The following is a 19,680-nucleotide window of genomic DNA, read 5'->3' as shown; positions in this document are numbered from 1 at the left end:
CAAATGTAGAGGTTGGGAGCTGGGCACCTCTTCAGCTGTTACTCCATGGCTGTGCTTTGAACAAGTTACCTCGTGGAAGGGATCGTGTCAAAATCCATTCCCCACCCAATGCAAGCTCAGCTGTACTTCCACTGTTCCTCATAGATCCCCACATGGCTTGCTTGCAGTTTCCTTGTCTGGAAAAATCTCATTTTGCAGTTTCAACCAATTCATAGAATTAATCAGAAATCAAGTTAGCATTGATCAGGGCTTTCAACATTGCTGCATGATGGCAAGTTGTGATTCCTGGAAAGCTGTAGTGTATCTCAGTAAGGGTGCACAGTGACTCACATGGTTGTGGCAGTGGGCTGTGCCCATTGCAAAGCACTGTGCACTTTGGGCTGGCATGGACAGAAAGAAGTTGAGAGCACTCACCCTTTTGCAGTTTTTTAAGCTGTTGGGTGTGACAAGTTTGATTCAGATACATAAAATATGTGGACAGAGTGCCCTTCAGATGTGATTACCATTCTCTACCAGCCTGACAGGTGTGTGAGCTGAGAGCAGAGTGTATTGGGCTGATAAGCAATAACATGCACAGAAATGGCTGTGTCACAGGGAGAGATGCTAGCTGGCTACTGAAAAGGGAAAGTAAACAGAAACATTTTGCTGTGTTCTTAACCTGATCCTACAGTTCCAAGTTTCTTCATAGGTCCGTGTTAATACTTGTAATTTTGTCACCCACTGCCTGGTGGCCTGGGAAGACAAGGTTAGTGCTTTGGTTAGAGAGTTGGGAGTAAGAGGAATGTCCAAGCTGTATTTGGAATGGATCTAAAAACTTGCAAGGGTTAAAATTATGTATGTAAACTGTGTAAACTGTCCTTTTCATTTGGTCATTCATTTACCTTTCCAGTTTCTTTGTTTCTAAGGCTGATTCAGCTGCCTACATAGAGCCTGACCCCCAACAGGGCTGCCAGAGCAGAGTGAGGGCTGAGCTGTCTTTTCTGTGTGTCCTGCCTGACCTGCCCTCAGTAAGCCTGGCTGGTCACTGGGGGAAGAAGATGGTTGTCCAGGGGTCTCCCTGGGGTATACAAATGCTTGTTTGCAAAGTAAGAGCTACCACTTGCCAGGAGAAGGATTTGCTGCTCTTAGCATCACCTATCTGAAACTCAGGAGTAGGCAGCAGGGAAAGGCAGGCACCCTCAGCTTAACCCATGAGTTAACTTTGACATAGCTGAAGGAAGTTAAGAGGTCACAGCTCCACTTTGGTCATTCCCTGGAGAGTTGACACCAGCATGCAGATGCCAGGCAACCTGGCTTGGTCTCCTCTAGATCCTGCAAGGAGGGCAGCTGAGTTGCAAAACCACTGACCCCCAGCCCGCTCCAGAAGTGAGCCATAGGAGACACACACGCCGCCCCTCCCCAGCTCTGGGAGCAGTGTGTGTGCTTGGCAAAGCCCCCTCTTCCCGGGGCTTGTATGTTTGAAACATTTCCAGGAGCTATGCAAGCATGGCAGTTACAGTATGCATCCATAACTGATCCATCAAAGACAGCACACACCTTGCAGAGACAGTGACACCTCTGCAGCATGCTCAGACCAAATGCACTGTGGGGTGATGGAATGCAACAGAGGATTTCTCTGGGCTGGGACATCAGACATTCATTCTGAAATCCAGGGGTCAGTGGTGTTTGTTACCCGTGCTTGCACAAAGTCATGAAAGCCATCCAGCCTTTCACAGCAGTTAAACTGCTCTTTGACCTGCCAGTTCAGCTCTGAAACACTGGGAGCCAGGTGCCTGTCCATTAGCACTACCAGCAATACCAAGTTAATCTTGTGCAATGCTGTGATGTGCTCAGCCAACAGGCCTGCAGGAATCTCTGATGGGAGGCTGGGAGGGAGGGAAGGGCCAGGCTCTCCCTGTGCAGCTACGTGGTGGCCAAGGCACTGCCCATGCTTGGGACACCCATCTCACTTCCTTAGATGTTTCCCTTAGTCTCAGGGGAACACTCCCTGCCCCTGTGCCCCTCTGCCATCATCCCACTTGGTAGTGCAGGTGGCAGGCCAAGCTGGCTTCATTCCTGCTGCTTTTGCAGTCTGTCAATTACTTTTGTCAACTGGATTTATTACAAGGGGCTAGTGAGGGGACTGCTGGCACATATGTGGGTGTTTTCTTAAGCCAGAGAGGGTGCACTGTCTCCCTGCTGATGCTACAGCAGAAGAAACAGCTCAATGACCTTTCTGGTGAGTGCTTTGAGGGGGATTTCCACCTCTGCAGTAACAGCAGCAGGTGCACAATGTTTCTGTCAACAATAATGAAAATAGTAGTGGGGAGGAAGGAAACCATGGGGACCACAAATAGTGCTTTGCCCAAGACCCCAGACTTTCTGAGGAGGCAAAGGCAGTTGCACAAAGGCTTGGGATGCATGAAATTCAGCTATGGTACATTACAGCTTTTCAAATGAGCTTTTCCTCTGTGTGTGGCAGCTTTAAATAACTCAGCAAAGGCACAGAAAGCCCTATCAAAGTTTGGTGTATTACTTTTTGATGAGTAGCTGATGATAGGTAGCTCCTTTGGGCTAGTTCTGCTCTCAATTACACACCCATGGTCAAAATAATTCAGCAGCAGATAAAAGGTGCATTGCCAAGCTTCTCACCACTGCAACTCAAGCACTGCCCAACCTTCTTGGTGAATTTGTGTTCAGAGCTAATTTTGGAGTGGAAATAGCTCCTTGTTTTATTCAAGCTAATACTGGTGTAGAGACAGTGGAGAGGAATCTGAGTCACTGAATTTATTTTAGTTTTGTAAGGAGCACCTCTCTCAGACCTCTGATCCATAGCTGTTCTCTGGAGAGCACCTGATGGTGCCTTCCTTCATTCCCTCTGCTCTCTTGAGGTGTGGTTTCTCAGCTGATTTATACACCTCATCCTGCTCTTTAAAGTCAGTGCCTTTGTATATGTTTCTCCAGACTGTTTCTTAGGAAAAGGTGAACTTTTAAGATGTCCAAACCCAGGTAGCAGGATGGGGATTTGCCAAGGTGCTGCATTATTAACCCCTGACAGTTTGTGCCCTGAAAGGTGGGGGAGCAGCAGGAAGTTGGGCGGCTGCTCTGTGCCCCTTTAGAGATGTTATCTCTCACAGTCACTGGTGTTAAGTTTCAGTTTTCGGTTGTATTTTTACTCTCGGGCAATTTCTTTTTTTTTTTCCTGCTCCCCCCCTCCCTTTTTTTTTTTAAGAACTTTAAAAATTACTGTCACACAAGCCACTGTAATATTTTAAAGGCCACTTTTTGTTCGTGTTGCACATGACAAGGCACAGGTCTGTCAGATCCAGCAGCTGAGATACTTTTCTGAATACAGTTCTCTTGAGGGCAAGAAAATACAGAGATATAAACAGGGGTGTGGGCTTGTTTCTGGTGCAAGCCCTGAAGAGCTGATGGCTGTTAAAGTGTGTTTTGGTGCCTGGGGTGGGGTCAGTCTCAGTGCCCCCAGAGGCTGTGCCAAGCTTCCAGGTGGTCATGGCCCTTGTGTGCACACTCAGCCATCGGGGTATTTATTTGTGGGGCTGCCACAGCCCAGCCCAGCTCCTCCTGCCTTCATTTTTGTTTTCCATTTGTTTTCCTGTCACATCTTTGGTTCCTTAGCCAGGTTTCAGCAGTGTCACACGTGCACTGTGGAGTCTGTCTCATATCCTTTCCAGTCTGGTTCTCCTTTGTCCCTCCTCCCTGGCTGCCTTCCTGCCCTCTTCCCCCATCAGTCTGTAGGGCCCTGCCAACCCCCCCCCACCCCACCCTCCAGTTTTCCCCAGAGTTTGACTTGGTGCTTTCATCCTCTCCTAAGCAGCCTCCAGCAATGCTCTGGGCATCTGTAGGGAACACTTCCATCCTGTACCACCCTTGGGGCAGTGTGCTGGTTTTGGCTGAGGCCAAAGTCTTGCACTAAATGAACTTAAATGGACATTCTATGGACACTTTATGGACATTTCATGGGCATTTTGCAGGGGTGGTCCCAAGGGAATGATATCTGTATATCTTTCAAAGGATGGGAAGGGGGTGATGGTTAATTAGGATTTATTGGGTACCGTGGGACCTAAGCATGACATAAATGGTGAGGGATAAGGAGTGGAGAATGTGCTGGTTTCAGCTGGGGTAGAGTTTATTTTCTTCACAGTACTAGGAGGAGGCTGTGTTTTGGATTTGGAACCAGAATTGCCCACTGTGCCACCAAAGCCTTTTTCCCTCCAGTGGACAGCCACGTGATGGAAGAGGATAAACCAATTCACAGAGATTGCATAAAACATGGCATGGGGCAGCCCTGAGGTGAACTCACCAGTGTGGGGCTTTCCCTGCCCCAAACCACTGCCCTGCTCCTCCCAATGCTGCTCACGGAGCACCAGCTGGGGGCTGTGCACCCACCCACCACCCTCACAGCCCCAGGGATGCCTTTGGGGTGCTGCACCTTCCCTTGGGGTGCTGTGGTACCCCACTGTGCACAGCCACATCCCTGCTGGCCCAGGACAGAGGCCCTGCAGGTGAGGCCATTCAAGGTGGCTTTCCCTAAAAGCCATTTCCCCAAGGCTTCCGCTGCCCCAGCACACGCGGCGTGACTCATCCTTGTGTTTGAACTTTTTGCAGCTTCCTTTGGCATTTGCCATACTTTGCTGGAGAAAATGAGATAATTCCTGTTTTGCTGGAAGGCCTTACAGTGCCATGGCTTAGTGCATTTTGGGAGAATATTGCTACTCCTGTTTGGAGACACAAGTTTCTTGGTATCACAGAGACTTTGTGAGCATTTGATGTTTATTGGTAGTGGAAAATTTACAGGGAAAATGTAAATGATGGACATGGCCAAATCTGATACAAGACATCTTCATGAGCATTTCAAAGGGTTCTTCTACAATGAATGATATAAAATTAATTCTGTAGAGTAATAGAATCTCCTGAGGTTGAAGGGACCCACCAAAATCCAACTCCTGGCCCTGCACAGGACAACCCCAAGAGTCACACCATGTGCCTGAGAGCATCGTCCAAACACTTCTTGAACTCTGTCAGGTTGGTGCTGTGATCACTTCCCTGGAGATCCTGTTCCAGTGCCAAACCACCTTTTAGGTGAAGAACCTGATATGAAGAACCTGATATTCAATGTAAACCTTCCCTGACACAGCTTCCTGCCCCTCCTGTTAGTCCTGTCACTGGTCACCACAGAGAAGACATCACTGCCTGACTCTGCTTCCCCTCACAAGGAAGCTGTAGACCATGGTAAGGTCTCCCCTCAGTCTCCAGCTGAACAGACCAAGTGACCTCAGCCACTCCTCACAGCTTCCCTTCAAGGCCTTTCCAACAGAATGAATACTTCTAAATTGAATTGTGTGTAGATGTGGCACTTAGAGATGTTGTTAAATGGTGGGCCTGGCAGTGTTAGGTTAAAGGTTGTACTTGATGATCTAGGAGTAAATGATTCTATGACTAAAATATAAGTGCAACCTTTCTGAAAGAAAAAAAAAAAAAAAGAAATATCAGCTTAGAATCAGTTACCTAGAGATGAACAACCCACTCTGCCATGCCTGGCCCCTCAGCTGTTTGGGGGAGTCTGCCTGGGCACCTGCATGCCCTGTGTCAGGCTGAGTACACCCTCCCCTGGGGAATGCCCCCAAATGTCCCAGCCAGCTCCTGCCACAGCTGGAGTCAATGTCCTCACACCTGGCACAGCAACTGGCAGCTGTGAGCTGGGGAGCTCACGACACTGGGACAGCAGGGCTTCCATCACACAGCCAAGTGGCCACTTCTGCTGAAGCTATCCTCACCTGAGCTTGTTCATTTTATGGTTTTATACTTTCAGATTCCAGATGGGATAGAAGAAAATCAAAACCAGAGCAGCATAAATAGTAAGGAATTACATTTACAGCAAGTCTGCATTTATTCATGGAAATCTGGTTAACTGGGTTCTAAATAGTTTTACTTAAATCTCTTAAGTTTCCATCTGAACAAGGTCCTTAAAAGCAGACAGATGATAATAAATCAAGTTCACTGCAGGTTTAGCTGCAGGGACAAATCATCCTATCCCACTGATCCACTTTGACTGCAGCAAATGCTAATTTGTGGTAACATAGCCTCGATGAAGGGAAAAAAAGGGATTAACTAAAGGAACATCCATCCCAGTAAGTCAGGGTGATGTGATTTTTATTCAGATGCTTTACTTAACCAAACACCATCTTCTTGTGTAAAGAAGCTTCTCGCTGCCCTGTGGGACTCAGAGCACTCAGGTGCAGGACAGCGGTATCCAAGCCCCCTTCATCAGAGTTGCTGCCCCTCTCACTCTCTGTGCATATAATCACCACAGTCCTGCCAAGCTGAAACAATGTCCCAGCTGGGTCACTTCAGGTGAGGCAGCAGGATGTGCATTGGCTTCCTTTCCCTTGGCAGCAGCACAGACCTCCCCAGCAGCGCGCCGGGAGCGGTGCCTGTGACCAGATGCATGCTGTCCAACAGTGGCTGGCACCCTCCAGACAAGAGCTGCTTCTTTTTCTCCTGTGCTAAATGGCACACAATGCCAAGCCATTCTACTACCTTACAAAAGAAAGCCTGGTTTCAGCAGGCATGAAGCTGCCTGGGTTATTTTGGTCCTCCTTTGGATGTTTCTAAATGTGCTAACTTGAAGTAAGTTGTTATGAAGATAGGCTTCAGCTTCAAAGAGTGGTGTGAGGAAGAGCAAGCTGCCTGTCCCAAGCCACCTGCCCCCAGTGGAAGAGGTGAAGGTGTCAGGTATGGCTTTCAGGTCATCAGGTACAACCCCAAAGCCCCCAGATAAATCTGTACCCAGCTGGAGACCAAGCATGGAGGAAAAGTGTGCTTGAGGGTTTCTAGGGAACGGCTGTCATGGGATCTTCCAGCTGGTTAATTATTACAGCCATAGCTTTACAACAGGAGGAGCATCCTGCCCAGCACCTCTGTCAATTTTTCCAATGGCTTTTGTTGATCTGGAGACAAGAACATGGTTTGTCCCTTAGAGCTATGCCAGCTGTCATGTTGTATGTCCCTTAATATGCACTAAGTGACCCCTCAAGTTCCTTGTTAGGACAGAGACAGCAATCATATCCTCCAGGATATCCTCCAGGATATCCCCACATCAGCTCAGATGCTGGGGTGCCTCTGCATCTGGGGTGCAGGGCCTAGATGGCCATACCCTGATGTCCAGAGGCTGTGGGAACTGCTGTAACTCACAAGCCAATTGCATTTTTCCTAGACACCTCTCCTTGCAGCAAACCAGGTCTGCTTGGCCAAAGCTCAGGTTACCCTTCTGGATGCTGTGTCAGTTTGGAAAGAGTGGGGACCCTCTTTTTTGGGAGGGTAAATCATGCTCTTGAAGAAAAGTTTGTGCCAAATTTATGCTGAGAATTTTATCTGCCTAATAAAATTTATATGCATTGGTTGAGGGCAGTTCTGGATTTTTGGCAGAGGCCAAATTGATGAAGACCTTACTCTTAGTAGTGTCCATGACCTTCAGCTTCATCTGAAGATCTTTTACATGCTCCTTATTGTAGCAGCAGCACCTTTCACAAAGTACAGAGTCCTGTGTTCAGGCAGTAAGGTCCTTCAGCTGACAATCTGCACACCTTCTTATGCATCCAGAACATTCCTGTAGCTGCTTCTGCTGCAGTGCTGCCCTGAAAACTCACACTTGATTGTTTCTGCAGTGGGAACCCCACACTGCCTATCACCTCTGCTTCCCAGGATCCAGGGAAGAGCCTGCCCACCTTGTTCCCAAGCTGTCTACCTTCAGGCTTACAAAAAAACCCAATATAAATACTTCAGAAACTCTTTAAAAAATGAAACATTATTCTGCTTTGACCCCATTTCTATTTAAAATCCTGCCAAACTGGTTGTCTCCTGCAAATATGGGTGCAGTTACTGTCAGATGGGCAGTCCTGCCCAACAACATTGAGCTCAACTCCATTTTTGTCACAATTGGGCTGCAGTTTTGCAAAAGTCCAACCGTATCTTCCACTGACACCACACCCTCATTCTGCTTTTGTGAATCTCTGGTAGGTGTTTCTGCTGTGCTTGGAGTCAAACTCCTTTTTTCATTGCTTTCCCTGACTGAGTAAATATGTACTCAGTGCCATGACATTGTTCTTTGGGCTTGGGCTGTTTCCAGCTGATTAATTATTACAGCCATGCCGTAGCTTTTACAACAGGAGGACAGGGATGTGCGTCAGATTGCTGGCCTGAATGGACCGGTATCCTGTCCCCAAGATTTTGGATAAGTATTTGGACAAGATTATTGGAGCCAGGGCAAGTGAATATGCCTTGCCAGAGTGAATTTGTCCTTGGTAAATCCCCCTGCCATTTGCTAATCAGCATTTTGAAGAGTTTGTGAACTGGAGGTTGTATCCGACTGATTATTTAATCCCAATGGACACACTTTGCACAAATGGGCACTCTGATGTTCCCTGACAATGAGTTTCTTCATCCAGATATACATTGTGTAAAAAAGCACTGCTCTTCAACTGCTTCAGAGCAATTGCCTGACAATTCAACCATCAAACAAGCATTCTGATTTTGTCAGATGTACAGGCTAGGAAAGTGATGACATGCCCTATATGTTCACATTTCCCAGATGGGTTACACACAGCCACTGTGTAACCCATCCCTGCTGTTCTGGAAGCATTCTGGAGCTCCCTGCCACTGTGCTCCCTGCCTGACCATGGGCTAGGGCCCTCTGCAAAGAGACAGTGCATGCAAATGTCTTGTACATCTCTATTTCCACCTATGCAAAGAAAATAGCCCATTGTGTGCAATCAACAAACCTATATTTGAGGTTTTTCAAAAAGCATTTTTTCAGACCGCTCTCTGGTTTTCACTGAGGAGTGTTACTTTCTTTCAAAGAGGAGGCAGGTGCTTAGAAAGGATTTGTTTTTGCCATGAGGGGGAATTGCAGGAACACTGGGCCATAGCTCAGCCCCACTTTGCCTGATTCAGAAAGCCTTCAGAAAGCCTTCAGCAGAGCTGTGTGTGCTGAGCACCCCTCTCCTCAGGATCTTTTGCTGGTCACCATGACCCCGAGGATATTAAAAGTCTCTTTTCCCACCCCAAGCACTTGAAGAAAGAGTCAGACCTCTTCAGTTCTCAGTCTCAAGGTTGTTTATTGTATCTTATCTATAAAAATTTTTTCCAGCCCTGCTGAGGTCCAGCAGGACAGTTCCAGGCACTCAGCCTGCCCCTGGGGCAGTGTTATGTCTTTATACTAAAAACTACATTTACAATGTTTACAATTACTTTCCAACACCTATCACCTATGTTAGACAGTGAGCTTCTACTCTAAACCAATCTGTGAGTGCCAACATCACAGCAGAAGATGGAGGCCAAGAAGAAGGAGAAAAGCTGGACACACCCAGATCCCTCCATCTTGTCCCCTGAACCCCCATTCTAGAAACCCCAAAATCTACTTTTTCACCTTGTGATAACTTCACTATCATTCTACCTAAACTGTTGTGGCTTGCTGACCTTCATATAAGGTTGGTAACTTGCTCCAGGGATCATAATCAAACCCACAGGTGTTTTGGGCTCCGTGCCAGGGCTTCTGAGCCCCCTGGAGGGGTCTTGGCCATTCTGGACAGCCAGAGGGATGTCCTGGGTTCTGACATCCCCCAGCCTGCAGGGTGGCAGCAGGAGCAGCCCCTTCCCCTGGCAGCCCAGGGGGACAGGGGCACAGCTCGTGCCTGTGCCCTCATGTCCCTGCACACAGGCTGTCCCTGCCCTGTGAAGGGCAGCAGGCTCTCCTCACCTTTTACTGCCTGGTAGAAAAGAGAGATAAAAGAGAAATTTCTATGGTGACAAAATGGGCCTGGAAACAAGTGTCACTGTCAGTCATGGCTGGACATGGCACCCTGTACTTGGGGAGTCTCACAAGCTTTATCCAAAAGTCTAGACTTGAATGGGATGGGAAAGGGGAGGAGAGGAGAGGAGAGGAGAGGAGAGGAGAGGAGAGGAGAGGAGAGGAGAGGAGAGGAGAGGAGAGGAGAGGAGAGGAGAGGAGAGGAGAGGAGAGGAGAGGAGAGGAGAGGAGAGGAGAGGAGAGGAGAGGAGAGGAGAGGAGAGGAGAGGAGAGGAGAGGAGAGGAGAGGAGAGGAGAGGAGAGGAGAGGAGAGGAGAGGAGAGGAGAGGAGAGGAGAGGAGAGGAGAGGAGAGGAGAGGAGAGGAGAGGAGAGGAGGGTAATACTGACTTGTTTCTCTGTCCTTTTCTTTGGTTACCCTTTCTTTCCTACTTGAGTGAAAGTGGCCACTGGGTTGAGAAGCTTTTGAGCAGGATTTACTAACTGCTATGCCACCTCCTTCTCCACAAACCTGGCAGAATACAATTTTTTTTTCTTCTTATTCACAGCTTTTCAAAGAAATAAAGACAGGTGATGAGTTTTAACCAGAGATTTATTTCATCTCACTGCCCAACCAATACTTTGACCATTTCAGAGCAGTTGTGGATGAAATGCTGCTTCATCACACAGGAATTACTCCCAAACGTGGGGAGAGGTCCCACTACCCATCCTCACCTTCTGTGGCAGTGGTTTGTGTGTGTGCTGAGCCAGGGTGTCCATGGTGTCTGTGCCCAGATGGGTGCTCTGTGTGGCCTTGGGAAGGAGCAGCAGCTATTCCCAGGCTGTCTGCTGACAGTGACCCTTGGGGCAAGGCCAGCACAGGCTGAGGAGCAGGGCTTGGTTCCCTCTCAGCACCCCATGGCTGGAATTGCTCAGTGCCAGGCCTGCCTGGGCACAGCCTGCTCGCCCTCCTTCCCCTCCTGCAGCAACTGCCCAGGCCTGCTGGATGGAAGGGAGGAGAGAAGAGAAACAGGAACTTCTCTTTGGAATCACATCAGCCCAAAACTGAGAGAAGAAGCAAAAGTTAAATAAAAGAGACTGTTTTTAACAAAGTTTGTTGAACTTCCTAACCTCACAGTGAGCAGTTCCTATGCTACAGTCTTTGGAGGCATGGCTTAATTCAGTGCAACATTTTCAGCTCCATATTTCCTGTCACTAATCTGTATTAATTACCAGCTGGCATTATATGAAACATTCTCTTGGTGTCTTCTGATGCGGAGGGAAATCTCAGACTATCTCTAGAGTGAAATTTAGCAAAAAGTATGAAAGTCTCAGCTTCTGAGTTACTAGGGAAGCGTTGGATGAAAGTAGGAGCAGCTTTCTACACCCACTGTGGTTAGTATGACATATCACATACTTAGCTTAGCCCAAAAAAGAAACAGCACCTTGACTATTCCTCAGTGCCTGCATCACTCACAAAACTCTGGCACAGGAGAAGTGTGGGCCTGATCTTCAGATGAATGGTTCATATAATTTTCAGTTCTGAAGGCTGAGAGCAGCATAGTGGGAGCTCACACCCAGTGGGACTTTCAAAAGTGGGTGGGTGGTAAGGTTGAATGGCAGGTCAGGAAGTTTTTAGCATCAACTCTAGTGCAAATCTAGCTTGCAATCCTATCAAACTCTAGGAAGAGAACATGTTAGCAGGGACCAGTGACCTCACAGGTATCACCAGGCACTTGCCAACTCTGCTCCAGTGTGAAAAGGACCCTGATATTTCTTCTTGTTTCATCACTGCATGTTCCAGATGCGGTCAAAACCAGTTTTGATCAAAAGAGGTAACCTTTTTTTACGGATTGCAAAGGAAAAAAAATGGGACAACCACAAGCATTGTTCTGTAATGCATATGACTAAGCCATGAAAGATGCACAGATTTACAATTTCCATGGGAAAATAAATGAAAACTATGGCATGCTCCCCCACAGCTTCCATACAGTAAAACTTCATTGTGATCCAGGGATCAAAAACCAATGTCTCCTGTCAGAGAGACTCAGGATAAAGAGTTTCTTGAAATATCATTGAAAAATACTGTACTGGGCACTTGATAAGCTTCCCATCCTTAGGATGATATTCACATCTGTTGCTCTAGGAATAAGAAAACATTTCCTATTTCTGAGACAAAACTAGGCTAAGATGGAATTATAGCTGGAAGCAGATTAATAAACCCCAAAAGTAAAATATATTACATGACTAGCAATTATCTATCAAAACAAAGTATGTTAAAACTCCAGAAAAATCAGACTTACAGATAAATTTAAATAGAAATGTAAACACATGAACACAGAAAGACATAGGCAGCCAAGCATAGCAGGGATGATGGTGCCTCTGTGAGCATGGTGTCAGTCCAACCCCACAATTTTGGGGCAGCACCTGCTTCATCTGGTGTGCTCAGCTGAGGGCCCTGGGGCCATGTTCTTACACAGCTTTACCTCCATTTAAATGAAAGTTTATGTTTTCATCAGGTCCAGTCATTATCCTGGAGCATTTACCCTTTAGTTGGTATAGACATTAGAGTATGTCAGTCCAAAACCCCAATTTTATTATTAGTTCTATGAAAGGTCATACCACCATAAGACCCTGCCTTACCCCATCTTTAGCTTTCCAAGCATGCTGCCACATATTGACTTTTTATACATTTTTAAAGCAGTTATACCATCTCTTCATTAAGCAGTTATACCATCTCTTCATTTTAAAAAGCAGTTATATGCCCCTGGCATTCATGGGAAGATAGACACCAAATCTCTTATTTTCTGTTGTCCAGACCCAGCTTATGATTGGTTAGATGGCATGCCTAGTTATAGCTCCCTCACCCAAATATTTACTCTTGGCTCTAGTTACCAACAGCAATCCCGCCTAATTCATACCTAAGGAGCCAGAACCATCAGCCAACCCCCAGCGCCAGTTCTGCCTGCTGGCTGAGGAACAACCTTTCCCCCTCACACAGAGATTTCTTTAAACCCAAACCTGTAAATAAACTACTTTGAGGTTGGAGTTTCATGTCATTTTTAGGGCAGACTGAAAAATGCTTCCAGTAGCAATACAAAAACTCCCCACCCTCCTTTCATTTCAGCTAAGTTTAAAAGAGATCTCATCCAAGTTGATAGTGTAAAAAATCTCTCACTCCCTCTCTCAAGTGGTTTGATGGGGTTTTACATCTCTATCTGATCTGCAGGGATTTTTTCCGGGCGTGTGCTGTCCCTGGGGCCAGTGAGCAGAGCTGCTTCTTCACTCTTGGGCTTCGCTTCAGCTCCTTTCTTAGAAAGTACAAGCCATGCAGAAAACCCTGCTGAGAAGTCACTGCATGCCTGAGAAAGTGAAAAACCTGCTCTTGGGCAGGCCCTGAAAGTCTGACCGTCAGCACGGAAAGCGCAGGGGCGATGGAGCTCCCGCAGCCCTTGGGTGGATGCAGGGGTGGCAGAACACCCCAGTGCCACCACCCCGTGGCCTCCTGTGGCATCACTCCAAGCAATTAGGGAGTAACCATCATGCAGTTTAATCTCATATTACTTTATGCAGCAGAGACAGTTTAAAAATAGGTTTCTTGTTGCCAGCCCAAGCTTCCCATCCCCTGAGGTGTGTCTGAGTCTGGCTGTGACAGTCATGGAGGCAAGAGCTTTGCTCAGTACAACATGAACTGAGCAACCTTTTCTAGCTAGTTTCTGCAGATACTCTGAAGGGTGCCAGTGAAGCTGCTGCTGGGGTGTTGTCTTGTCTATATTCTGGAACTGAAATTTATCTCTAACAAAAGGGTAGAGGGAAGAAGAAACACTGGGCTCTCCACTACTGCAAGCTCTTTGACAAAGTGGATTTAGATGCAAAGTAGGTGTGCCACAGCCTGGACCAGAGTATACAGAAATGAATGTGACACTGATGAGCAGAGACAGCCCCAGCAGCAACAACTCCTCCACAGGAGTCCTCAGATGAGGTGTAAGGAAGAATCAGGTATGGCTGCCCTGAGGTGGGTGCATTTCCATCCCCCTCTCCACCAAAGCATTTTTACCATTTCTATTTTCAGCATGTGCTGCTCAAACTTTTGCAGAAACCCAGTTACTGTCCCATAGCCCAAGGTTGCCTTACTGTTCCCTAGCAGGCTGAGAGTGTTAAGATCATTCTTGCAGTGCATGTCCCATGGGAAGGTTATCAGAGAGTACTTGTTTTGCCAGGTGAGTGTGAGACCACCCCATGACCCACTGGCATACACCAAAGCCAGTACACACTTTGGAAAAACTGAACTTTGCATCAGACTGACTTGAATTAGATGTTTTAATGAGAACAAGTCACAGGCACCGCCTGTTCTTTCAATCTTCCATATCACATAGAGGTTTGCAGATGGTTTATGAGATGTGATGGTCTGAGCTCTGACAGCTGCAAGATGTTCAGGTTGTTTATAGAGACTAGCAGAGAAAAAATTCAGCCTTGGCCCTTTCCCCACCTACATGTGAAGCTAAATGTGGAACAAAGTGTCCAAAGTTTGCACTGAACCTCGCTTTCACTTGCAGAGCTGAAGACAGGAGGAAACAAGAGCAGAAGGCTGCAGGACCTGAACACAATCACAGACATTCACTTGAGGCTTCTTTCAACAGCCCACTCTGCAATCCAGCTTTAATATTTTCTCTGTTATTCAGATTGATACTTCTCTCTGATATGATCTTACTGGGGAGAAAAGGTGCTTCCTGAGGGGACCTACAGCTGTGCATCCACAACAGACACACTAAAATATCTGTAACCTCAACATGACAGGAAAAAACTTTGCTCTGCCAACACCAGCCCTTCTTGGGCTTGTCATCACTTGGCAATTTTTGGTGTTCAGACATGCTGCTGACAGAAATTGTGTGAGTTGCTTAAACAGGAGAATCTGTGCTCTGGATAATGGCAGTGAATCATCATCAAACTTCTGGGAAAAGGTTTTCACCAAGGTTAGCCAACAGAGCTGTAAAGTCAACTACCTCAGAGAAAAATGTCACACTTAGAGCAGCAGAGGGGAAAAGTCTTGGCTAAGTGAGGGGAAGGCTTAAGAATCAACATTACTCTCTGAGGGAATGGATAACTGTCATGTGCACTTTTATTTGCTGTGAAATAAATTAGACACAGCAAACAGTAACATTTACAGAGAATTCTGCCTGGTCCTGTAACAGCTATGAAACCCAAGACTACCAGACAAGCAAAATCTGGAGCCTTTGCCCAGTGTGTCTTGAAGGGACTGCTCCAAGCTGCTGTCTCTGATGGGTCAGCCTTTCCCTGCCCCAAAGTGTGCCAAAAGCTGACACTGCCTCGTGGAGGTTGGTGTGGCTGAGGAGCTTCATCTGCAGCTGAGAATATGACCTAGGTGCCTGAAGGAAGAGCAGTGACATCTGAAGGCTTGTGTTTCATGCTCCCAGAAGAGGGGCTGCAGTGACCAGGAGCCTGCCCCAGGCTCTCTTGCTCTGAAGCAGGTTTCTCACACACAATGGGACATGTCATTAGGCAGAAAGTTGGGTGAGAATTCTCACTCTTGGATTAAAAGAAAAAATTATTTTCACAGTTTCCAGGAATTAATGGTGAATGGTAAGATCAGCTAGGATGATTTTTGTGAACATTATGTTAAGGATATCAGAGAAGAGCAAAATGTGATTGAACACATGTCAAAAGAGTGGCTTGCTCAGGATTTTGTAGGGGGCACAGCTTCTCTTGGGACTCTGACAGCAAAATAAATGTGAAATGTAACAAACCAGGACCCCATCTGACTCCAGAACAACTGAAAGGTCCATATGGAATTTTGAACCACAGAGGTCAGAGATAGATTTCAGGGCACTGTATGGCTGAAGCCATGAAAAAGTGTTACATTTAAGAGACTGCAGAGCACAATACCACTGCTCAAGTAAGGGATCATGCTGCAGAGATCAGGAATGGCAGAACAGAAAATGAGCTAAGGCCTAAAGCTTTGCCTTTGTGGGTTCTCAACTCAAAACAAGTGCAACTCCTGGATTCCGGAAAAAGAATGGGCGGGAAGGAAGGGGGAGGGGAAGGGGGAGGGGAAGGGGAGGGGAGGATTTAAAATCTAACTGAAGGAAATCCTAGGTACTTGTTGTGAGTTAAAAGCTTAAAAAGGCACACTCACTATAGCCACAAAGGCACTAATCTTTATGCTGTTTGACTGGGGAGGCCCAGAAATTCCGATGCACAAGGCTCCTGTTTCTGTGTCAAAGTGAATATTGCTATGAACCACGAATATTTTGTTCATTGTGGCACTGAGAAGATGGCAAGAAACTGGAAGGGATTCAAACAACAGTAGACGTGATTTAGGAGACACTGGAAGAACTGGCTTGAGAAACAAGCAAACAAATGTAAAATGGGATGAGCAATGTGCTAGAGCTCTTTAGAGACTGTAAAACCACTGAGAGAGGAACTATTTAGTTTTATAGAACAGAATATAAACAAAATGAATGTGCCATGAGTAACAAAGAGCTCTGCAAAATTAACTCTCACTGGTCTCACTGCACTGATTTAAGTTACCAGTCCTTTTTCTTGCATCCCAGCTATACCAGGGGCAGCAACAAGACAGGCAGGGCAGCCTCCCCTCCACTGGCAGCCCCCTGCATGGTGGATTTGAATCCTCACTTCTTCCAGGCTAGAAGGGCACGCCAAACTAGGGTGAGCTGGGGTGGCCAGTGCAGTCTGCTGCCATTGTTCCTGCCCCAATATCTCCAGTAGTGCAGGGAAGAAGGGGAAACAGTGGTTGGCAATTTCCACAGCTACCCCAGCAAGGGCTTCTTGTTGCTGTGAGTAACCCCCAGCAGCAGCTTCTCTGTGGGGGTTTTCAATAAATCTGTACGGAGGTGAGGTAATAAGAGCAAACTCCTTGATGTGGTGCTCCACACCAGAACCCCTCTTTTGAGGACTGCCAGCTCCAGTATGGACTGGACAAGGCTTCACCTGCTCCCTACAGCTGCCTGACCAGCAGCTGCTGGGCCCTGCTGTCCTCCTTGGCTGCATTACCTGCAGTGCATCAGCAGAGCAGTGAGCCCAAACAATTTCAGAGGATCTCTCCCGCTCCTTCACAAGCCCTGTGCACAGCAGGAGAGAGCACCAACAGGAGGGGTGGGCTGCCTCTTCAGAGTAGCCCACCTCCTGAACTCCTGAGTGCCTCCTTGTGCTTTGTCACCTTCATGACTTGCACATGCACAGAGAGCTGGCAGTGTGTCGAGCATCCTTGCAGCTCCACCCCCTCCCTTTGCAGCACTCATTCCTATTTCTAAAGCAGGCATGAAGTTGCAGATGCCCATACTGAGCTCATGCAAAATATTTCAGCCCATTCACATCACACCTTTGCTGTGAGGCATGGATTGCTCCCAGCTAGTGGTCCTTTGTGGCATGCTCATGCCTGCAAGTGACCAGAGGGGTGCTGTGCCCCCAGTGGGATGCCTGCCCTTGCATCCATGCACTCCCACCCCATGCACTCATGCAGCAGTGCATTCATGCACCTGCACACCCATGCACCCACCTTCCCCTGCACCAGGACTCCGTGTGCCCGGGAAGCCACAGCAGCAGCTCCTGCAGCCCTGCAGCAGCTCCTGCCAGCCCTGCAGCAGCTCCTGCAGCCCTGCAGCAGCTCCTGCCAGCCCTGCAGCAGCGCTGTTTGCTGCCTGCACTTCAGTGGCCATGGCAACTGTTGTTGTGTAATGAAGTGTTGCCAGGATCCAGGAGCAGAGCTTCGCAAAGGAAATGAAAAATAAAAAAATCAAGCCATGGAAAGGCATGATGTCAAGCCAATGAAGTCCAAGTCCCCCCTCTGGCCGGCGTCACGCGTGCTTTCCCACACAGGCTGCCTGCAATTCAGCCTTGCCACTGCTGACCCAAGGAGCAGTAGCTGAAGAGTCACTGCTCAAACCAGTGCATGTGGTTGTTTGTGCTACTGTGTTCTTTCTTTCTCCCAGCAGTAATCAAGAACAAGTTGTATCCAGCACTCATCTAGATTTGTTCTTTAAGGAAGTGGTTCAGACAATGAAACACATCTTACCGAGCAGCTAAGCCAACAGAACAGGCTACCTACTGCAGGATACCAGGCTGGAGCACCTTAAATACTTGTTCTTTTGACCCAGAGTTGTTTGCATTTGCTTTGCTGAAAATCCCTTCATTGAAAGAGGAGGGGTTTTCAAAAGTGCAAGAGCTCAAAGGTCTCTCTAGGTTTGTCTCCATGAGGGGCAAATTTACCAAGGAAGCAGGAGGCCTGGATGCAGGGATGCCTGAGCCCTTCCTGTGCCAGCCAGTTCAGATGCAGGAACCTCATCCCTGCTGTGGGGAGCCCTTGCCAGGCCAGGGGTGTCCCAAACAAGCATATGAGAAGTACACTGCACCCTATGGAGCTGCAACTCAGCTGGGTGATTCCTGAATGCCTCTCATTGCACAACAGGACAGAAGGAAAGACAGGTGCTGAGCAGGGAACCTCTCACACATTAAAAAAAACCAAAACCCAGAGGGTGAAAAAGAGGAACAGAGGTGAAGGAGCAGGTATGAACTGCCAGCCTTTAATCCCTGCATCCCACAAGGGCATCTCACCTCTGGAGCCTGTAGCCCTTCCCAGGCTGGCCTGCCAGACAGTGAGTTTGGGAGAATGAGAGGGAAATGGGGAAGGAAGGCTGTTTTCCAAACAAGGGAAGGGGAAATTGCTTCTGTCCCTAGAATGGAAACATGAGGAAATGCTACATTTTCACTGGGCAATTTCTGTTTTTCTCTCAGGGTTTTCAGTCAACACTAACCTTGGTAACTGGTGTCTGTGAGCCAAACAGTCTGGGACAACAATGCAGTGAGGAGAAAAAAAAACACTATTGGAGCTTTAAATTACTTGCAAAAAGTACCGCGGTGAGTGCTGTTCCCTGCCGCTGCTTTCCCTCGCTGGAAAACCCAAGGTGCCCCATCAGCCTGAGCTCAGGAGAGCCCACAGCTCGGGGCTCTTTCTGGCCCACAGAAGCCCAGAGTTTCTCCAGGGCAGTACTGGCAGCTGCTTTCCCTCTCCATGGCCACGAAAGCTGGCAGCTGGCAGCCCTCCCTGGCAGCCAGATCCTCCGGGACAGCCCGGGCGGGGAGCGGGGAAGGGCCGCTCATGGCCTCCGGGAGGTGTCAGCCGCCTTCTGCCACGCCTGGCACAAGGGCCGCAACTTCGGGTGCGAGTCTGCACGCCTTAAAATGTATAATAAATGCGTGTTTGTTTTAAAAGGGACTTAGTGCGAGGCCGCGGGAGCTCACCTGTCCTTCCCCCTGGCCACTCCGTGCAGGTGCAGGCTCCTGCCGCATCCCCAGGCTCCCGGGCAGCTCCTCCGTGGAGATGCGGGACGGCGCTGGGGCGCGGAGCAGGAGCTGCGGCGGGTTTGGGCTGACATCTAGTGTCGGCATGGAACGGCGCCTTCCCTCCCGACAGGGGATCCGGCAGGAAGAATGAAGAGGAGTTTGCTTTGGATTAGTGCTTTTAATCTGGTTAGAGACCTGACCCATAAACCCGAGTATCCCGGGCGAGTATCTTTGCTCCGTTAAAGACCGAATCGTAATCACAGAATCAATAATCACAGAACGCTCAGAAGTGGAAATAAATATTGTTAAGGAAATTTCCCTAGCCCAGATTTCCTGCAGCAGAGTGTCAGGGGTCTGGTTTCAGCAGGGGGGAAACATGAGATAACTGATTGCTACAGCAATAGGAACAGCTCAGCCTGGGGGCTTCAGGGAGGGAAGCAAACAAAGGAACCCCTGGGCTTCTATACCCTTACAGTCTACCTACCTGTTCCAGTGGTTATTTTCAGGCCTGGGGTCTTCCAGTTGTCACTGGCTGGACAGTTATCACCCTCTGTCACCTTTCACCTCTGTTTTT

At 48.0% G+C, this 19,680-nt stretch overlaps 1 long non-coding RNA gene across 1 annotated transcript; it reads right to left on the bottom strand.

Annotated features, from left to right (window-relative positions):
- Positions 1-10,382: 10,382 nt before the first annotated feature.
- On the bottom strand, positions 10,383-19,167 carry LOC139592388 (uncharacterized). Its single transcript, XR_011680000.1, has 2 exons — positions 18,578-19,167; positions 10,383-10,787 (listed from the first exon to the last, which is right to left on the bottom strand). It is a non-coding gene; the product is annotated as an uncharacterized lncRNA (long non-coding RNA).
- Positions 19,168-19,680: the final 513 nt, after the last annotated feature.

The sequence above is a fragment of the Agelaius tricolor genome, unplaced genomic scaffold (assembly GCF_023055355.1).
Source record: "Agelaius tricolor isolate 1412-34295 unplaced genomic scaffold, bAgeTri1.0.p SCAF_8, whole genome shotgun sequence".
In the NCBI taxonomy this organism is placed as follows: Eukaryota; Metazoa; Chordata; class Aves; order Passeriformes; family Icteridae; genus Agelaius; species Agelaius tricolor.
This window is presented reverse-complemented; position numbering and strand designations above follow the sequence as displayed.